General features: G+C 34.0%; 2 long non-coding RNA genes across 6 annotated transcripts in view; one reads left to right on the plus strand and one right to left on the minus strand.

Annotated features, from left to right (window-relative positions):
• Window positions 1-20560, minus strand: part of LOC116419831 — a 61459-nt gene that overhangs the window by 29212 nt on the left and 11687 nt on the right. The window lies entirely within an intron of this gene.
• Window positions 1-20560, plus strand: part of LOC116419830 — a 215807-nt gene that overhangs the window by 8459 nt on the left and 186788 nt on the right. For all 4 annotated transcript variants that reach the window (XR_004230144.1, XR_004230143.1, XR_004230146.1 and 1 more), the window contains exon 2: window positions 8877-8908. This is a non-coding gene — a long non-coding RNA (uncharacterized LOC116419830). The remainder of the gene's footprint in view (window positions 1-8876; window positions 8909-20560) is intronic.

Consider the following 20560-nt stretch of genomic DNA (forward strand, 5'->3'; position numbering starts at 1 on the left):
ACTATTTAAATCATTTTTTTCTCTTTTGCTAATCTGGGCAATTAACATTTTTGTAAATATTCATCCATTTCAGTTGCTTTAATATATTTTTCATTGATGTTAATTTCACCCTTTTCATTTGTGATGTTGGTAATTTTTTGTTTTGTTTTCTTTTTCTTAATCAAATTAAGCAAAGGTTTATCTATTTTTTTGTCTTTTTTTCACAAAACCTACTTTTAATTTTATTTATTACTTCCATAATTTTCTTAGTTTCAATTTTGTTGAGTTTCAGAATTTCTACTTTGATATTTAATTGTTTTTTTTTTAATTCTTGCTGTCTCACAGAGTCATTACCTCTGACTCAGTCTGGCTTTTAATATGTGATTTTCTTGAATTAGCTTTTGTATCTCTTTTTCCATTTGGTTAATTCTACTTTTTAAGGAGTTGTTTTCTTCAGTCAGGTTTTTCCTTCCTTTTCCAAGCTGTTGACTCTCTCATGCATACCTCTTATTTACTTGCTCATTTTTTTTCTACCTCTCATATTTGCCTTTTAAAATCTTTGATGAACACTTCCAAGAAGCTGCTTTGAGCTTGAGACCAATTAATATCATTCTTTGTGATTTCTTTGCCTTTTTCTGAGTTGGTGTTTTGGTTTTTCCTGTCACAATAGTACCTTTCTGTGGTCAAGGTTTTTTTTTTTCTGTTTTCTTTTGTTTTCATTTTGTTTCCTTTTCTTTTGTTATTACCTCTTTTTTACATTTATATTGGAACCCTAATCCTGGGGCAAAGGTGGCTCTGTCCCAAGCATTCTGTGCAGCTCTGAGCCTTGGTTTCAAGAACAGGAGTCCCTAAGATTTGTAGGGAGTAGCTTTGACTGATCTTTTCCGGAAACAGCATGGTTTCCCAGACTTTGCTTTCTGAGCTCGCACTCGAAGATGCCTCACTGATTTGCTTCTCTACTGGGCCAGAACTGAGAGTGTTAGTTTCTAATTTGCGTGATTAAGCCTCTCTTACCAACTTTCCCAGAGTCTGTCTGAGCTGGGCCGAACACCTTTTCACTCCAATGAGACTGACCTTTATTGAAGTTTTTCTGGTGTATCTAAAGTGGGAGAGTTGTTTCATTCTGTCAAACTCTGTTCAAAGACTTGGTTTCATGTAGTTTTCAAGGGAAACTGGGAGAGCACGAGCAGCATCCTGGCTTTATTTTCCCATCTTGGCTCCACCCTTGAAAGTCCCTGTCACATTTCTCAGTCTCAGATAATTAGCATAGACTAACTAAACAACTGAAGTTTAAGATCTGCAGAGCTTCTTAATCCCAGATCTCTGAATTTGTTGTCTTTTTGTTGTTTTACCTTACATACACAAGTATATGTATGTGTGTGGGTATATGTGTGTGTGTGCGTGTGTGTGTGTGTGGTGTGTTTGTGCATTATATATGTATCTATATGTATACATATTGTATATATACTATCTACAAATATACAAATATGTGTACATATATATTACCTCTACTTATATAAAACTTTTCATATCACAAATTAAAAATTATGTTTAGATTTTACAAAAAAGAAAATTTAAATCTATCCCTCTAAGAATGAGAGTACCTCACTATTTCAAAGGTGCAAAGTTAAGAAACAAAGACATACATGTACTCAAAATTATATTATATAATATTGATTCTAATATGACTCTTTTCTTTTATAATCTGATGTATTTTATTTTATGCATTTAATAATATTATTCTTGGAAAGGGTCCATACATTTCATCAGATTACCACAGAGAAGATTAAGAACCACTGGATTCTGAAGAAATGACATGTAGCTAGCTCAAGAAATTCAATGTATATTTAAAATGTCATTGAAAGCAGAGTCAAGAGTTAAGAGCACAAATAATTATAGAGAGTTAGGGAAATCTTGAAGAAGGAGATAGCACTGGAGTTATGTCTTGAAAGAAGATTGAAATTCTAAAAAATAAAGGTTAGAAAAATGTTGGGAAAGCTTGTGAGAAGTTGTATAAGTGGACAGCAGGACATGAAAGTCAAGAACGTAGTGGATTGGATGTAGAACTGGGAAGACTGCAATTTATTTAACATAGGGGAGGTAAAGGCAAAGGAAGAATGACTTAGTTTTGTGAACATGATTTTCTAGAAAGGTCATGGTGCTTCCAAGAATAATAGAGACATTTGGAAGAGGGATTTTTTGGGTGATAATAGTGGTAGTATAGTGAGTTCCAATTTGGAAGGAGAAAAAACATAGCATACTTATTTTAAATATGAATCATATTTATCTCAGAATATATACATTTATGGATTCCATAGAATTTTGCAGATGAAATGAATTGTTGATTTCATCAGGTTTAATCCTCTCATCTAACAAAGGAAAAAATAAAGGCTAGAAACATTACCTAGTTGTACAATTAGGTTAGTGATGATGTCAGGATATAGATCCATATTCCTATTCCCCTGAATTCCTCTGAATTACAACATAGGTAGTCTTTAGCATGGCCCAGAACTTAGTATAATGGTTAGCACAGAAAAGACACTTCTTTATTGTCTGACTTTCCCATGGTCAAAATACTTTGTTATCAAATATGGATAGAAAGTGCTTAAAAAGTACAAGAACATGCCGTGAATGGTACATAATGGAAAGAGTACTGATCTTGTACTTTGAAAATCTGGCTTTCAATCTAGACTCTCCTGCCTGTTTTTGAATATTTATGCATGAAAGAGTAAGCCTACACAATCTTTAAAGTGCCTTCCAGATCTACTGTTCAAATGTTCGATGTTTTTTTTCCAACTCTGACATTTTACTATGTTCTCTCTTCAAAGGTCTCTTCCATCTCCAGAATTCTTTGTTGCAGAATTCTCTGGCATACTTTTCTTTGTGTTCTAAGTTTCCTTCCAGTTCTGATAATCCATGTTCTTTGAGTTCTCTTGATCACCAACATTCCTTAGTTCTATGAACCCCTTCTTTGGCATTCTCAGTTCTGTGTCATAAGTTTTCTTCCAATTCTGATATTTTGTATTTTAGCTCTAATGTTTTGTTCTGTATTCCTTTCCAACTTTAGTATCCTAGATTGTGTATTCTAAGGTCTCTCCAAGCTCTGATATTCTATACTCTGTATTCTAAGGTTTCTTCTAGCCCTGACAATCTTTTCTCCTCGTCCACATTAAAATTTAGCATTTTATGTTCTACGTTGTAAACTCCCATCCAGGGCTAACATTTTATGATATGTGTTCCTTTCCAACTCTGTTATTTAACGTTCTGTGTTTGAAGTTTCACTCCAGCTTTGTCATTTCACGTTAAATGTTCAAATAGCCTTTCCAGGTTTAATATTCCTTATTCTATGCTCCCTTCCAGCTTTGGTACTCTCTCAGCAAAAGTCTCTTCTTGCTCTCACATTCAATGTCAATGGCACTGGGCTGGCGTGATACAGCCGGAAATCCACAAGGGAGATTACTGGAGGACAGAGGTCAGGGAGAAGTGTGTTTCCACAATGGCTGTTTGGTGGGATGATAATGCCTGCTCTGTCCCTGGTAGTCTCCTCTGAGAAGGGTGGGGGAGCAGCCTAGATTTGTCATTGCCTGGATGCTCAATGACTAGGATATTTTCATTCCAACATTTCTACTATTTACAAAGGGGGTGGGGAAAGGGTTGAGAAATCTTCTTCCATGGTAAATTTCCCCAAGCATCCTGTGAGAGGTGCATGCAGAAATCCTGTTGACAAAATATTTTGTGCAAGTACCTCCCACACACAGCTTTGAGATTCTACTCCTATGCACTTCCCAATCCTGCTGCTATTCAAATAAAAAACATGTCAGCAGCATCTTAATCTGTTTCTTTCTTTCTCTTGCCCCATGACTCCTCCAAGGAACATTAGTGTCTATTACATTCATCTCCTTATGTCATTTCTGGAAATTTTTAAATGAATTTGATAAATTTAGAATAAAAGTTTGTTCTAAGTGTTCCTTGGAAGTCCTTTGGAAGGTAAGTTAAATAAAAAGGCAACCACAAGAGCATTTTGTATACTTTGGAGATATCAAAATTTACATTTCCACTGTAGAAGTCTCAGATTTTTGTCCTTCAGAGATTCCAATATTTCTTGATATTTTCATAGAACGCAAGAGTTAGAAGAGATCTTTCTTAGTGACCTCCCGGAAACCTTCCTTTTGAAATTCTCTGAAATCCTTGTATCATGGGATCTTGTGCAAGGCTCCACTGCAGATGTTAAATCAAGAAGCATTTATTAAGAACTTACTACGTGGCAGTCTCCACACAAATGATGGGATATAAAGAGAACAATTATGACTGTTCTAGAGCAAGAATTATCTTTTACCTATTTTTGTATCTCCAGCCCTTAGCATAGAGCCTGGAACACAATAGACACTTTATAAATATTCATTGATGGATTGATTAACTAATTAGAGGTAAAGGCTTGATGAGGACAGAAATCTGGTTTAATTAGAATGTGAAATTCCCTGAAAATAGAGACTGTTTTGCTGTTGCATTTGTATCATTATTTCTCTGAACAAGGTCTGGAATATTGTAGTATAAAATATATACTTTGTATCATACATTATTTAAATAGCCCCCACCCAAATTTTGCTTGGGATAATGTAATTATTTAATGTACTTTTAAACTTATTTATTTAAAGTTTTTTTTTTAACTTTAAAGATATCTACTAGAATCCCCTTTCTTTGCTGATGAAGAAATACAATAACTTACAGAGAAGCATTGATTCACATAAAGTTAAACAAGCAGTGAATAGTGGCACTAGGAGAATTGTAACTAGGGCAGAACAGCTGGGGCTTGGACTAAGGGCACTAAAATTTGGAAAGTGCTGATAGCAGTTGAATTCCTTCAGCAGATAGGAACAACTGAAACAATGAAGTTTATCAACTATTTGGCAAAAGTAATTAACATGGGAAGTTATTAGATGGCATGGTTCCTCTCCCTTCCCTGTCTTCCTTAGTGTCTAAACTCCATTTGAGTTCCTCTTTCATTATTACCCAATTCTGTTTCCTTTCCTAGTAAGCAGCCTCTGCTGTAGAACTTTGGCATCTATCTTCCCCTCTTAGGGAAACTTGAACCCAGGTCCGACTGATTCTAAACATAGGATTTTATCTACTATTATAATTTATCTCAAAATATGATGTCATGCAATATAGTAATTTTATGCTACTCAGACCCCAATTGCTAATTGACTAATCCCTTTAGGGAGCAAGAATAGGTATGATCTTAATGTATCAGCTCAGTGTTTCTTTTTATTTTCTTATTTATGTCTTTAAAAAAACCGAACAATGTCATAGAAATTTTTGGATATATCACTACTCTCAACCCCTTGCTCCCAATGAACATTTGCCTTGTAACAAAGGAAAGTCAAATAACACTGTGACCTCATTAGATTTAGTTGAACTGTATATTCTATATGTCTCATCCATAGTTTGCCACCTCTCTAACAAAGGATGGAGGTTTATTTCTTAATTTTTTTCTCCAGGGTCATATTTAGTGATTGTAATTACATAGTACTTGCCAGTCCATTGCTGAAACATTTTTGTAGCCCTCTTGATTTTGGTCATTCATATTCCTTAATTTCTCTTCATAAACTATTCAGTTATTCTGAACCATTTTGGCTTCTGACTTCTAGGTGCCAGCTGTTTTTATGGCTCAATTCACTCCTCAGTGACTTGTGGATTTGACCAGTTTCTGCTACTTTAATCTCTGCTTCATTATAGAAAGTCATGAGATCTGTGTTGGATTTCTGTCTTAGGCATTTATTAGCTTTGTGGCTGGATAAATGATTTAACCTCTCAGAGTCTCACTTTATCTTTAAAATAAGAGTAGTGGGGATGTGTATAACTTCTTAGAGTTGTTGTAGGCAATATACTTTATAAATCTAAAATTTCTCTATAAATAGATTATTATTAATTCTCTCATTCTGCATCTACTTGCCCTCCCTCCAAAATGAGTTGCCATTATCCCAAAGGCCAGTTATACCTTCTATCTCTCAAGTCTGGTAATGATGGCTACATTGAACACTTGCTTTCCTACCACCTAGTGGAAGGTTGGGACAAACACATACAATCAGGCCAAAATCATGTGGACATATCTGTATTGGCTAGTTAAATAAAAGCTCCTTAAAGCCAACAATTAATTTTCTTATTTTCTTTGTATTTCCCATACCTCTAATGGTATCTTCTTGCACAAAGTGGATGCTTAATAAATGCTTTGAGAATTATATTGGATTGGCATATTGATATAAGCGATGTCAGAATGCCTTTCAAATTTCTGTATAGACATGGCAAACTCTGTTGCATACTTTGTGAGTTTAACTGACATCGATAATTAAAGTCTCTATGCTATTGTCTCATTTAGAATGTGAACTTTTTGAAAGCACAGAATGTCTTTTTTTCTTATTTCTAATTCTAGCATATAGTAAATTTTAATAAAAGTTCATTTGCCCATTCATTTTTTTCCTTGATACCAAGGGAATTGTGGAAATCTTTATTCTGCTGCTGCTCATAGAACTTAATTAGGAACAAATATATAACTAGGTGTATTGTGGGATATTGTATGTACTACAGTCCAATGTTTACACTGTTATGTGGATTTAAAAATCAGGGGATTTTAAATCTAGAGTCTGTGAATCTGTTTCCCTCCCAATATTTTGATAACACTTTCAATATAATTAATAGCTTTTGTAATCCTATTATCTTATGCATTTATAAACATTATTCTGGAAAGGGGTCCTTAGACTTCATCAAGCTGACTGCCCAAGGAGTCCATGGCACAAAAGGCTAAGAACCCCTGAAAAATAATAGCTAGATAAATAGGCAGAAAGATACAAATATAGCTAGACATTAATTAAGCATTCACTCTGTGCTATAGATGATACAAACTCTGTAGACATAAATGTAAGCCAGTAAGATATTTCCTTCCCTTTTCAGGGCTTACATTCTAATAGAGGAATAAAATGAAAAGGAACTAGAAAGGGTGGGAAAGAGAAGGCAGAATGGGCTGGTGACTGGGAATGGAAGTGTGGTTCTAGACAAGGCAAAAACTTATCCATTCTTCTTTTTCTTTTCTTCCTCCCTTCTTCCCCCTCTTCTTCTCTCCTTCCTATACTCCTTTTCTTCTCATCCTCTCTCCCTCCATCCCTTCCCTCCTTCTCTTCCCTTCCTTCCTTCCTTCCCTCCTTCTCTTTCCTCCTTTTCTTCTCCTTCCTTCCTTCCTTCCTTCCTTCCTTCCTTCCTTCCTTCCTTCCTTCCTTCCTTCCTTCCTTCCTTCCGTCCTTCCTTCCTTCCTTCTCTTCTTCCTCCTCTTCCTTCATTTATGTTTTCATCAAAGTGTGGGTACTTCCTATACAAACACAAAGTAGAAATCCTTCATATATGATAAATGATTTTCAAGATTTGAAAAGACTGAAATATTTTTTATTATTCTCTATTGAGCTGTCTGATGATAAGTATTCCCTTACTGCTTCTTATACAACCAACATAAATCTGGATCTTTATTGATGTGTGTGTTTTCATTTTAGACAGATCTGTCACTAATGATTCTAGATTTATATAACCTACCCCTAATTTTTAGTGCGTTCTTTCCAAATTTACAAAATTTGAGAATAACAGAACTTATATTTGTAAGACGCCTAAGTGGACATCTAGTCCAATTTACATATAAAATGACTCCATACCATAATATGCCTTACAAGTGTCCATTTACTTGAAGACTTCCATAGATTAGGAACTCATCTCTTCTTGAGACAACTCAATCTACTTTTTAATAGCTCAAATTGTTCAGGACCTTTTTTTCCCTAGGAACACACAATTTTTCAAATTGATCCTGGTTTTGTCCTTTGGGAGTAAAAACATAAATCCACTTACCTTTCCCCCTCACAACCCCATAAATACTTGAAGGTAGAACTCAGGACCCCACTAAATCTTCTCTTTTCCAGGTTAAACTATTTTTTTTTTCTGAAGCAATTGGGGTTAAGTGATTTGCCCAGGGTCACACAGCTAGGAAGTGTTAAGCAGGTTAAGCATCTTACTACCTTTTAGGTTTATCTATTTCTAATTCTGTGAACAATCTCTAATTTGCCAATTTCCTTCCTAAATTGTGGTGTCCAGAACTGAATAAAACTCTCCAAGTATGGTCTAATTTGAGAAGAGCTCCTCCTTATTTCTGGAAGCTAGAGAGCATATTTCATTCATATATAACTCTCTTCAGAGTAAGGAGAACTTAGGTTGAAGTTCCACATCTTATAAATATTGTTTGTGTAAGCATAGTTTGGTCACATAATAAACTGATCCACTATGGTACATAAGAATTTCTACATCATAGATTCCACAGATCAATTAAATCACAGATCTGAAGCATCAAAAGAAATGGATAAAGAGCTAGCTAGCTAGCTAGCGAAAATTAGCTAGGTGAATAGAAGGCTGAATTGATGGATGTATATGAGATAGAAAGGTAGACGGGTGGATAAATATATAGATGGATAAATAAATAGAAGTGAATGAATAAATGAATGAATCAACAAGCAAATAAACAAAAGTATTTCTTTTGATTCAATCTAAGATCATACCTTTAGTGATTTCCATATTATACTATTGGCTTATATTGACCTCATAGTTCATTAAAATCCACAGTTTTATTTTTCAGACAAATTGTTGCCTAACCATCACCCACTTTTTATGTAGCTATGAAACAGATGTTTGAATCTAAGATTTTACATGTATTCCTACTGAATTTAATTTTATTCCCTTCATTCCAATATAATGAACTTTTGTATTTACTTTGCAAATATAACACATATGTTAAGTAAATCTAAAGTTACTCATCTTTACTTTTCATATATTTTACATTTTCTCATCTTCATACATGTTATTCCTTTCAGGTAAATGTCAGTGACTGCAGGCCAAGAAACATGTAAGTTCAATTTTTGTAGAGCCTGATAGTGTTGTGTACATTGTAGATTCTTAATAAATGTTTGTTGAATTAAATCGAATTGAATTAAATCTACCAACTTGATTACAGGCTACTATTATTGCCACTCTTCTTTTTCTTCAATATGTGATGGATCTGGGGATTAATCTATTTGTATATTCCCTTCAGTGGCATTAATTGCAACCCATTCATGCCTTATCATGTCTATATTTTTCTATAGGGGGAATCACTATTGTAAGCATTGTACTCTCAATTTTTGACATTGCATAGATGTCAACTAATCATAGAGACTGTCCATTCTTCACACTTGTGAATATTCTATAATGTTATTGTCATTACTATTATAAATCACTATTATTATTATTTTTCTTTAAAAAACACTATCGGATTTGAGCCTCACAGCAATCCTTTAAAATAGTTTAAATAATTTTATTTTTTGGTATTTATTTATTATACAGATAAAGACTTTGAAAATGAGGGAGGTTTCTAAATAATGTGATTAGTTATTAGGAGTCATGAGCATATATCTCAGTTCTAACTTTTGCCCTGTTTTTTATTATTATTATTATTATTTGTTTTATAACATAAGGTGTGAGAAAATGTGGAGAATATGCTTAGATATATTAATGTAGCAGTGATGAAGTTAGGGACCTGATAACATTTTTACATTTTGACATGTCTGTATTTGGAAGGAAAGGGCAATCATGGGATTATAGATTTAGAGGTGAGAAGGACCTTAAAGTTAATTTTCTTCAACCCCTTCATTTCACAGATTAGGAAACTGGCTCAGAGAAGTCACGTAAGCTGCCTAATGTAACAAGGCAAAAGTAGTTAATTGAGGATTCATATCTAATTTTCCTCTTGCCAAATCCATCTCCCTTCCAACTTTTCCTCTGAATTTCACAGGATACAGTTCAATTAAAGCACACATTCAGAACATTGGTATATTAAGTGGAAAAAAATTTCAGATAGAATTTTCCAGAGACAAAACAATTCAAATTAAGTTTGCATGGGCAGCCTACTAAGTAGCCAAATCTGCTTAGAGCCATAAGCTCAGCTTAGCTTTAGAAGTAGACATTTTTCTTGGCATTGTTATATTGTCTGAAGACATAAACTTTTCTTAATTGAGGCATAAAGTGTTCTGACTGCTTCTAAGAATGGAATTTTAAACAAAATAAAGAATGCTTAAAATAGCGTCATCTTGTGATAAAATGTTGATAAGTCTCATGGCAATGACTCAAAGCCAAATTAGGTAAAGTGCATGATGGATCCTCTGTATGCACAGCTGGCTGGGGGTACGGATTGTGAATTGTCTGGGAATGTGCCGGACCATGGAATTGAATTTTCTCCTTGTTCTGGGTCAGAATTTTTACCAGTGATCCTGATGCCTGGGGAAAATCCAGTTGGTGGTAGGTTAGTAAAGTGTGGAGTTTGTCCTGGTTGGCATTGAGTCCCATTCTAGATTCAGATAAGCTGAATAGTGCTAACCCTTGATGACCTGAAAAATCTGAAAAAGATAATAATCAAGGAGTTTGGTGATGAACAAAGACAAAGATGATTGGAGAAAGGTGGGATTCCTGGTGAGGGAAGGGAGAAGTGTTACACATGGCAAATGAAGGACCATCAGCTATAGTCAGAGAATCATATTTGCTTAGGAGACTTTGTGGGAGAGGAAGCATATTTCATCCCAAATATTGGGTCTTTAGAGATGACTCAGGCATTTCATCTTAGATAGAGCTCCCAAATTAGTATATTTTGAGTAGCTTGAATTTCCAAGAAGTGGAATAAACTTTATAATATTCTAATCAAAATGTTAGGTGCTAACCTCTCCACATTAGAGCCCATATTTTAATGTTATGGATTATTCCATAGTCTTTGAGCAAATAGGTAGCTCTTGGATGTATATAGGCTTGATTCAGTATCCTTTGAATTAGGAAACCTGAAATTACTTTCAGCTTGCTGCTAGTAGCTGTGTTATCTAGAGGAAATGTGTTCCCATCTCTGGGCTCCAGATTTTTCTTCTGAATAAGATGACTTGGTCTTAATAATCCACAAGATCCCTTCTAGCTACATAAATTTGTGCTCTTAATTTTGTGGTGGTTGTGTTTTATTTCTTTCTTTTAACTCTCTTTTCTCCCCCAATGCTTATAAAAAGGATTTTAATATTTGATCCAGAGAATCTCAGAGTTGGAAGAGACCTAGCTATATGTTTTTAAGAATCCCTAATCAATCAGTCAGTTAATAAGTATTTATAAAGCATTTATTATGTGCTAGTTGCTGTGATAAGCACTGAGTCTACAAAGAAAGAAGAAAGATACTCCTTCCTCTCAAGGAGCAGATCTAATGGGGAGGAAACAAATAATTATATCCAAACAAACTTTATATAGGAAGAATGGAAGATAATTTAGAGAGAGGAGGCACTAGCTTAAAGAGGGAAAGCTAGCTTTCTGAAAAAGGTAAAATTTAATTAAGGTTCATCCACTAATTAGAATAGATAGGTGGTCCAGTAGATGGAGTGCTGGGCTCAGAGTCAGGAAGAATAATTCAAATGAATCTGAGATATATTAGTTGTGTAATTCTGGGCAAGTTACTTAACCTGTTTGCCTTAGTTTCCTTATCTGTAAAGCAGACATAACAATAGTCTTTATCTGTAAAGTGTGAGCTAGCTCACTGGAGGGCTTCAGGGTCAGCCGGAGTCAGAATAAATTAAAGTCCTTGGTCTTTAGGGGGATAAATGAAGAAATAGGCCAAGCAGAATACTGGATCCTGGAGTCAGGAGTCAACAACTGCTCTTCTCCTCATCCTGCAGCCAAGTGACTCTGCTTCTCTCCTCCCCCTTCAATCCTTGCCTGTAATTATCTTAACACCAAACATTCAGCAAGCACTAAAGGTGAGAAGAGCCACAATCCAAAATATATGCTAATAGAGCCATTGTTTCACATCAACTAGCTAATTAACCTTAAGTGCTTAGTTGTCTGATTCAAGCATACCTTTTTGGAGTTTCAGCCCTTTACACCATTGTCTCACATCAACTAGCTAATTAACCTTAAGTGCTTAGTTGTCTGATTCAAGTATACCTTTTTGGAGTTTCAGCCCTTTACACCTATCTTCCATGATTGTAGGGATCAAATAATAATTTTTAATCTATTAGCACAATGTGGCACATAATAAGTGCTATATAAATGTTAGTTTTATTATTTTAAAAATTATCATTATTATTTGCTCTGGAAGGAGGATTGGCTACCTTCCACTTATGGAAAGAAAAACTTCTTTCTACTCTAGACAAATCTTCATGTAAAATATGGCTACTATATCAGTCATGGGGCAGATATTATATTTAAAAAGATTGCACAGATGATGATTTTTGTACATATCGTTTCTTAATGGATATTTCTTCACATTCATGCAAAGATATTTTGGGCCCATGGGTGTTGTTGTAACAATACAAACTAGGTGATTTCAAGCTTCCAAGTCTTTCCTCTGCAACCCACCATTATACATAGATGTGAGAATAATCTTCCTTTGACACAAGGATGAACTTAGGATCATAGATGACAGAAAGTTCAGTAACCTTCTCTGCCTCCCCATTCACCACTATGATGAAATATCTGGTATATAAAGGTCCTCAACAATTTGATACCAAGTTTAATCACCTGTATTGCTTTATCATCCCCTTTATGATTCTACATCTAGCTATTCCTTGATCTTAATGTTTTCTCTTTTACCTCTATATATCACCAAAAGCTACATCAAAAAAGGGAATTTTCTTCCTCTTCAATTCTATCTCTTGGAAGCATCATCTTTCTTCTAACCTCACATCAGATCCATCCACTCTCTGAAGTTTACTCTCATCCTGTCTCTCCTTAAACCAATTTGAATTTAATTGTCTTTATAATGATTAATATACATGGTAGTATAAAATAAGCTCTCTGATAGGAAATGATTAGATGGTCCAGTCGATAGAATGTTGGACTTTTAGTCACAAAGACATGAATGAATCCTGCCACAGATATCTGTAAGTTCTGTGACCCTCAGCAAATTATTCCACCTTTTCAGCCTCAATTTCATTATTTGTAAAATGTATAATAATACTAATAGCATTTACTGATCAAAGTTGTTTGGAAGATCACTTAAGGAAGGAAAAATAATTTGATGGCTCTTATTGATAAACATGTTAGAAGATGAATAAATGACTCATAGATTCAGAGATGAAAGGACTTTAGTGGCCATCTCATCTATCCTCCTCATTTTATAGATTTGGAAACTGAGATCCAGGTATAAAATGATGTGGGCAATATTACAGAATAAACATTAAAGGCAGGATTTAAAGTCTGATTCTTAAACTCTAATGTTTTTTAAAAAACAAATTAAATTTTAAATTAAAAAATTTAGTTACTTTTTTAAAAAATTAAAATTTTAAAAATAATTACTTTAAAATTATTTTAAAAATTAAAAAAAAAATAAAGACTGGGCTTCTCCATCTTGCCCAGTGTAAGAGATAAGGGGCTACTCATGAGATTAACAAAACTCTGATCAGCACAGGAACTTATAGGTTTCCTTTGACAACCTAAATGACTTCTAATCTTGGGGCTCTTTGTATTAATGCCAAATTTGCTGTAGATATCCAACTGGTTTATCTCACTGTAGCTCAGAACTCCCAAGCTCAAAGGATTTGCCAGGCCAGAGTTCATGGAAGCAAAGATTATAAGCATGTGCCATTCAGTCATTTATTAAGCATTTGTTAAGCACATTAAGCATTTGTTATGCCAGCCACTATGCAAACACTGGGAATACAAAAAAAAGATAAATGAACAATCCCTGCCAAGTATTCTTAATTTTGTAATAGCAAGAATAACTGGGCTCATACATGACTCAGTAAACACATGTAGGTTATGTTTTTATAATTTGTAAAAGAGAGCTAAAATTCCTTAAGACTTTCTAGAGAATGGAATGTGGAATTTGAAAAGATCTCTTCAATGCTAGATTGCTTAAATGGGTTACTACTATATATCTTTGGGTTCCTAGGGTCTCTCATCTTAGAGGAAGTAAAGAAGTTTTGAGGTCCTTACTCTTATCAATGAATAGCTTTTCTTTCATGGTCTGTGGGGCCATGGACCAGAGGAACAGCTCCCTCCTCTGTGTTTCCAAGTGAGATTACATATAGGAGCCACTGAATCTGAGGCTGCTCATAACTGTGGATTCCAGTGAATAAAGATGAGGACAGAGAATATTTCAGTCATTAAAAGCAGTATGTATCATGAGGCAGACATGGACGATAAAAAGTTCTCTCCAAAAAAAACGTCCTTTCCGTTACTCAATTTTCTTCTCTTTAAAATGAAGAGGTGTACCAGATAACCTCTAAAGACCTTCTACCCTAAATCTGTGACCCTGTGACTCTTTGTTCGAAATTTAGAGAAATGATATGGATTCCAAGAAAATCCCTTAGTTATTTAGGTGTGAATGATTCTTGTGAGAGGACTCATTTATGCTGAACGTAACTAGAGGGCACTCCTCTCTCTCATTCTAAATGCACAGACACACACACACACACACACACACACACACACACACACTTTGCTGCTTGAATTGCTTTGTCTGACATGTGGATTATATTCTCCTAGTTTGTGGTTGTGTGTATATGCAACATAAAAACAAAATCATCATCTGGTTTAGGGTTAGTGGTACTTATTTTTATTTATTGAAAGTTATATTATGAGAAAAAACAGATTATAAAGTAGTATTTGGGAAATAGCTAGAGGTCTTCATAAAATGAAATAATAGGCTTAATTTTATAGACAGCTACAAAAAGTCAGAAATGACTACAAAAATAAAAGCCTTTGGAAGATTCTTGGAAAAGTCAGATCTTCCCTGTTTGTACTTCCAGAGAGTTGGAATAGCACACTAAAAGTCTGAGTGTTTTGTTTCTTTTTTAAGTAAAAATATTGCAAATAACACAACTAAAACAAAGTTTAGCATAATCTTGTAGAAGATGGTCCCAAGATGTACAGTTAGCCAAAGGTTGGGCACAATTAGGGAAGAAGAAATGGATAGTATGATGTGATGGAAAGAGCACTGACCTTAGGATCAAGACACTTGAGTTTATACTTACTTAAATCTGATACTTACTAGTTGTGTGACTTCTGGCTAATCAGTTAGTCAACTAAAATTTTAAAAATGCTTTCTATGTACTGAGCTCTGTGTTAAACACCAGAAACAAACAAAAAAAAAAAAGATGAGCAAAATGATGACAACAATTACAAAAAGAAAAACAACAGAACTACTCCCTCCTGTTAAGGAGCTCACTGTCTAATGGAGCTCTTCCAAACTTCCTGAACTTCAATTTTCTTATCTGTATATGGGAATAATAATAACTATTACCTACAGACTATTATGCAACAAATTATGTGTAAATCTTGAATTGATGTAGAAATGGAGACTATTAAAGGTTTTTATATGGAAAGCATTAAGGCAGAAGCTACTTGATCTTTCTAAGCAACTTAGATAATCAGAGACTGAGGAGCTTGGCCACAGTGGGGCTGGAATAATTAATGAGACAGTACAATGTACTTGGAGCACCTTCCAAATAGAAATCTATAACAAAACAAAACAAAACAGAAACAATTATTGTAAGTACTTACTGATTTCCAGCTCTCCCAAATCATGGATTATGTTTCCCGCTATGATCTGTTTCAGTTTACCATAATTCATTCCTTTTATGTTTTGTTTATTCTCTGAACTTCACTTTTAACCATCAGTTTTGCCTGTTCTAGGTCACATCTCCAACAATCAATTCTCCCTTTTTCAATGAATTATTTCAAAACAACTTTGTGTATATTCAAGCTCCATTTTTAACCATATGACTTTGCGTATGTCATTTAATCTCATCTCAATTTCATTATCAGGATCTGATAGTGAGGAAAGAGGTCTGAGCTATATGAGATGAAAAGGAGGAGAGACGAGAAAGAGGCAAATGGAAGAATCATTTTGGGTTTGAGGAGAAAGAAATTAATAACAGTTGCTAAGGTGTACAAGATGGCAAAGTTTTAATGTAAACACATATATGTGTAAATATATAAGTATGTGTGTATATGCAAATATTAAGGTGGGATGCCTATATAATAACCACTATATATGCATATGAAAATAGGATGCCATATAACAACAGTCATTATTATAATGAGTGAAGATGATAAATGCATATATATGATAATTTCTGTCTTCTTTATGCTTTTTTCCCATTACTTTTTCCCCTCTTACTGATGAAATTCATCAACATCAACAAATATGAATAAATCCATATAGAGAACAGAAAAAAGACCTCTAAATAGTTAATTTGTGTATTATATGTAAATCATTTTTAAAACATACATTATATTTTACACCACAGGACCACCATATCCCTATTTATGGGTCTTCTTATAAATTTACTTCTTTTCTGTATATTTTCAAGACTCTTCTTTTCACTTTTGACAATGACTTCACTACTGCTCTACTGTCTCCTTTAATTCTTCTCTGATTAAAATAGAATCAAAGTCCTTCCTATAAAACATAGATTAAGCAAACCAAATATATATTGATTGTATTTGAAAATCTTATTCTGCATGTTCAGTTCATCACTTCTTTAAGAAAGTCTGCTTCATGTTCAGTGTTCCAGAGTTATGATTGATCATAGGTTATAGTGAGCAAGACATGTCTTTAGTGATGGAGAAAAAGCTAGTCTCATGTTTTTTTTTTCTTTTACATTGCTATAATTAATTAAATTGTTTTTCTGGTTTTGTTCATTCTCTCAGTTTATACATATCCTTTCAGGTTTCTCTAAATTCATTTCTTTTGCCACTTCTTATGTGCTAATAATATTCCATTACCTTTACATATTTTAATTTTCACATTCTTTTCCTCAACTGATAGATGCTCACTTTGTTCCAAACTGTTTTCTATAATAAGAAAAGGGCTGTTCCAAATATTTGTATTCAAATGGTCTTTTCTATTTATCCTTGACTCATTTGGATGTGTAAGTCTAGGGATTGTATCACTGGATCAAAGGATACATACACATAGGTTAGGGACTTTATGGATATGGTTGCCAGATCACATTTTCACCCAACATGCATTATTATACTGGGTTGCTCATTTCTTACTACTGCCAATTTCCTTTTCTTTAAAAAAATCATTATAATATACAAAGATGTCCAATTTAAATTCAGAATTATAAAATGAATCATTTTTCAGAGTCGGAAGTGGCTTCTGAAATCATCTAGGAGAATAATCACCTGCAGCAAGAATCAGAATTGATCATTTTATAATCTTGCTGTTGCTGTGTACAATGTTCTCTTGGTTCTACTCACTTTAGTTAGTAGCAGTTTATGTAAATCTCTTCAGGCCGCTCTGAAATCATTCTGCTGATTCTTTTTTTATAGAACAATACTATTCCACAACATTCTTAAAGTATACTCAGCTATTCCTCAACTGATAGACATAGACTCTGTTACCAGTTCCTTGCCACTACAAAAAGAGGTAGTACAAATATTTTTGCATATGTAGGTCCTTTTCCATTTTTTATGAGCTCTTTGGGATACAGGACCAGTGTAGACAATGCTGGATCAAAGGGTATGCACAGTTTGATAGGCCTTTGGATATGGGTCCAAATTGTTCTCCAAAATGGTTGAATCAGTTCACAACTCCACCAACAATGTATTAAGCATCCTAGTTTTCCCACATCCCGTGTAAGATTCATCATTATCTTTTCCTGTTAGGCAATCTGAGAGGGGGTGTACTGGTAATCTTGAGTTATCTTAATTCACATTTCTCTGATCAATAGTGAGTTAGAGCATTTTTTCATATAACTAAAAATAGTTTTAATTTCTTCATCTGAAAATTGTCTGTTCATATCCTTTTGACTATTTCTCAATCGGAGTATGACTAAAATTCTTATAAATTTCAGTCTATTCTCTTTATATTTTAGAAATGAGGCTTTTATCAGGATATTTGGATGTAAGAATTTTCCCCAGTTTATTGCTTCCCTTGTAATTTTGTCTGGATTCATTTTATTTGTACAAAAACATTTTTTACTTAATACCATAAAACTTATCCATTTTACATTCCATAGTGTATTCTAGTCCTCTTTTGGCCGCAAATTTCTTCCTTCTCCCCAGATCTGAAAGGTAGCCTATCCTTTGTTCTTCTAATTTGCTTATAGGATCACTCTTTGTGTCTAATTTATGAATGCATTTGACTTTTTCTTGGTATAATGTGTTAGATGTGGGTCAGTGCCTAGTTTCTGCCATACTAATTTTAAATTTCCCCAGCATCTTTTATCTTATTCCAGAAATTGGGTCTTTAGATTTATCAAACACTAGACTACTATAGTCATTGACTATTGTATCCTGTAAGCCTAAGTCATTCCACTGATTTCTTAGATAGTACCAAATAGCTCTGATAACCACTGCTTTATAATATAGTTTTAGGTCTGGTACAGTCAAGCCACTTTCATTCCCATTTTTTTTTTCATTAATTCCTTTGAAATTCTTGACTTTTGTTCTTCAGATGATATTTGTTAGTAGTTTTTCTAGCTCTGTAAAACAATTTCGTGGCAGTTTGATTGGTATGGCACTAAAAAAGTAGATGAATTTAGATAGTCTTATCATTTTTATTATATTAGCTTGGTTTACCCATGAACACTTGCTTTGTTCCCCAATTAATTAGGTTTTACTTTATTTGTGTGGAAAGTGTTTTGTAATTGTATTTACATAGTTCCCTGACTTTGCTTTTGTAGGTAGACTCCCAAATATTTTATATTATCTACAGCTACTTTAAATGGAATTTCTCTTATATCTCTTGCTGTTGGACTTTGTTGGTAACATAAAAATGCTGATGACTTCTGTGAATTTATTTTGTGATATGAAATTTTGATAAAGTTGTGAATTATTTCTAGTAGTTTTTTAGTTGATTTTCTAGGATTGTCTATTTTCTAGGATTGTCTAAGTATGCTATTATATCATCTGCAAGAGTGATCATTTGATTTCCTCATTATCTATTCTAATTCCTTTAATTTCTTTTTCTTCTCTTATTGTCAAAACTAACATTTCTAATACAATATTGAATAGTAATGGTGATAGTGGGCAACCTTGTTTCACCTCTAATGTGAATGGTTCTAGTTTATTCCCATTACATATGATGTTTTTTGATGGTTTTAAATAGATTCTACTGGTCATATTAAGGAAAACTTCATTTATTCCTATACTTTCTAGTGTACTCTATGGTCTTCAGAAAGATATAGTTTCCTTACTTGCCTCTTTTAGTTAGATGTATTTTTGCTTTTGCTTGATTTGAGATCAGAATAGCTATCCCTGTTTTTTTTTTAAACTTCAGCTGAAGCATAATAGATTCTGCTCCAGATTTTTACCTTTACTTTATATATATCATTCTGTTTGAAATGTGTTTCTTGTAAACAACATATTGTAGGATTCTGGTTTTTAATCCAGTCTGCTGTGGGAGAATTCATCCCATTCACATTCACAGTTAAAATGCTAATTCTGTATTTCCCACAATCTTATTTACCCCAAATTATTCTTTTCCCTTTCCTTTCCTCCTTTCCCTCTTCCCCAGTGTTTTGCATCTGTTCCCCACCTCCCACAAACAGTCCTCTTTCTTTATAGCCTCTCACCCTTTCTTATCCTCTCCCCTTTATGTCTTTAAATTTCTATTAGCCTCCCCCTTTCTTTCCCCTTTCACCTCCCACTTCTCTATGAGGTAAGAGAAGTTGTTCTATGGAGCCAAATATGTCTGATATTCTCTCTTTGATACAAATCTGATGAAAGTAAGATTCACATAATGTTCACTCCCCTTCTTTCTTCCCCTCAATTATAATACATCTTCTTTGCTTCTTCATAAGATATAATTTCCCCGGCAGGACCAGGAGATCATTATATAATTCAACAACAATACTATATGATGGTCAATTCTGATGGATGTGGCCCTCTTCAGCAATGAGATGAACCAAATAAGTTCCAGTAGAGCAGTAATGAACTGAATTAGCTAAACCCAGCGAAAGAACTCTGGGAGATGACTATAAACCACTACATAGAATTCCCAATCCCTCTATTTTTCGTCACCTGAATTTTTGATTTCCTTCACAGGCTAATTGTACATTATTTCAAAGTCCAATTCTTTCTGTACAGCAAAATAACTGTTTGGACATGTACATATTGTATTTAACTTATACTTCAACATATTTAACATGTATTGGTCAACCTGCCATCTGAGGAAGAGGTGGGGGGAAGAAGAGGAAAAGTTGGAACAAAAGGTTTTGCAATTGTCGATGCTGAAACATTACCCATGCATGTATCTTATAAATAAAAAGATATAATAAAAAAGATGTAATTTCCCTCATTTTAATTCCATTTTCATCTTTTTCCAGTTGTCCAGTGCAATCCCCTTTCTACCTCAAGTTTCTTTGTTGTATTATCACCATAAAATCAAATTATCCCTGCACTCTCTAAATATACCCAGAACAGATATATTTCTCAACAGTTCTTTCCTTTTTACCTTTTTTTTGAAAATCATTGTTTTTATTCAACTCTGGTCTTTTCATCGGAAATAAATGAAATTCAACTGTATCATTGAATATCCATCTTC

The sequence above is a fragment of the Sarcophilus harrisii genome, chromosome 6 (assembly GCF_902635505.1).
Source record: "Sarcophilus harrisii chromosome 6, mSarHar1.11, whole genome shotgun sequence".
NCBI classification, from domain to species: Eukaryota; Metazoa; Chordata; class Mammalia; order Dasyuromorphia; family Dasyuridae; genus Sarcophilus; species Sarcophilus harrisii.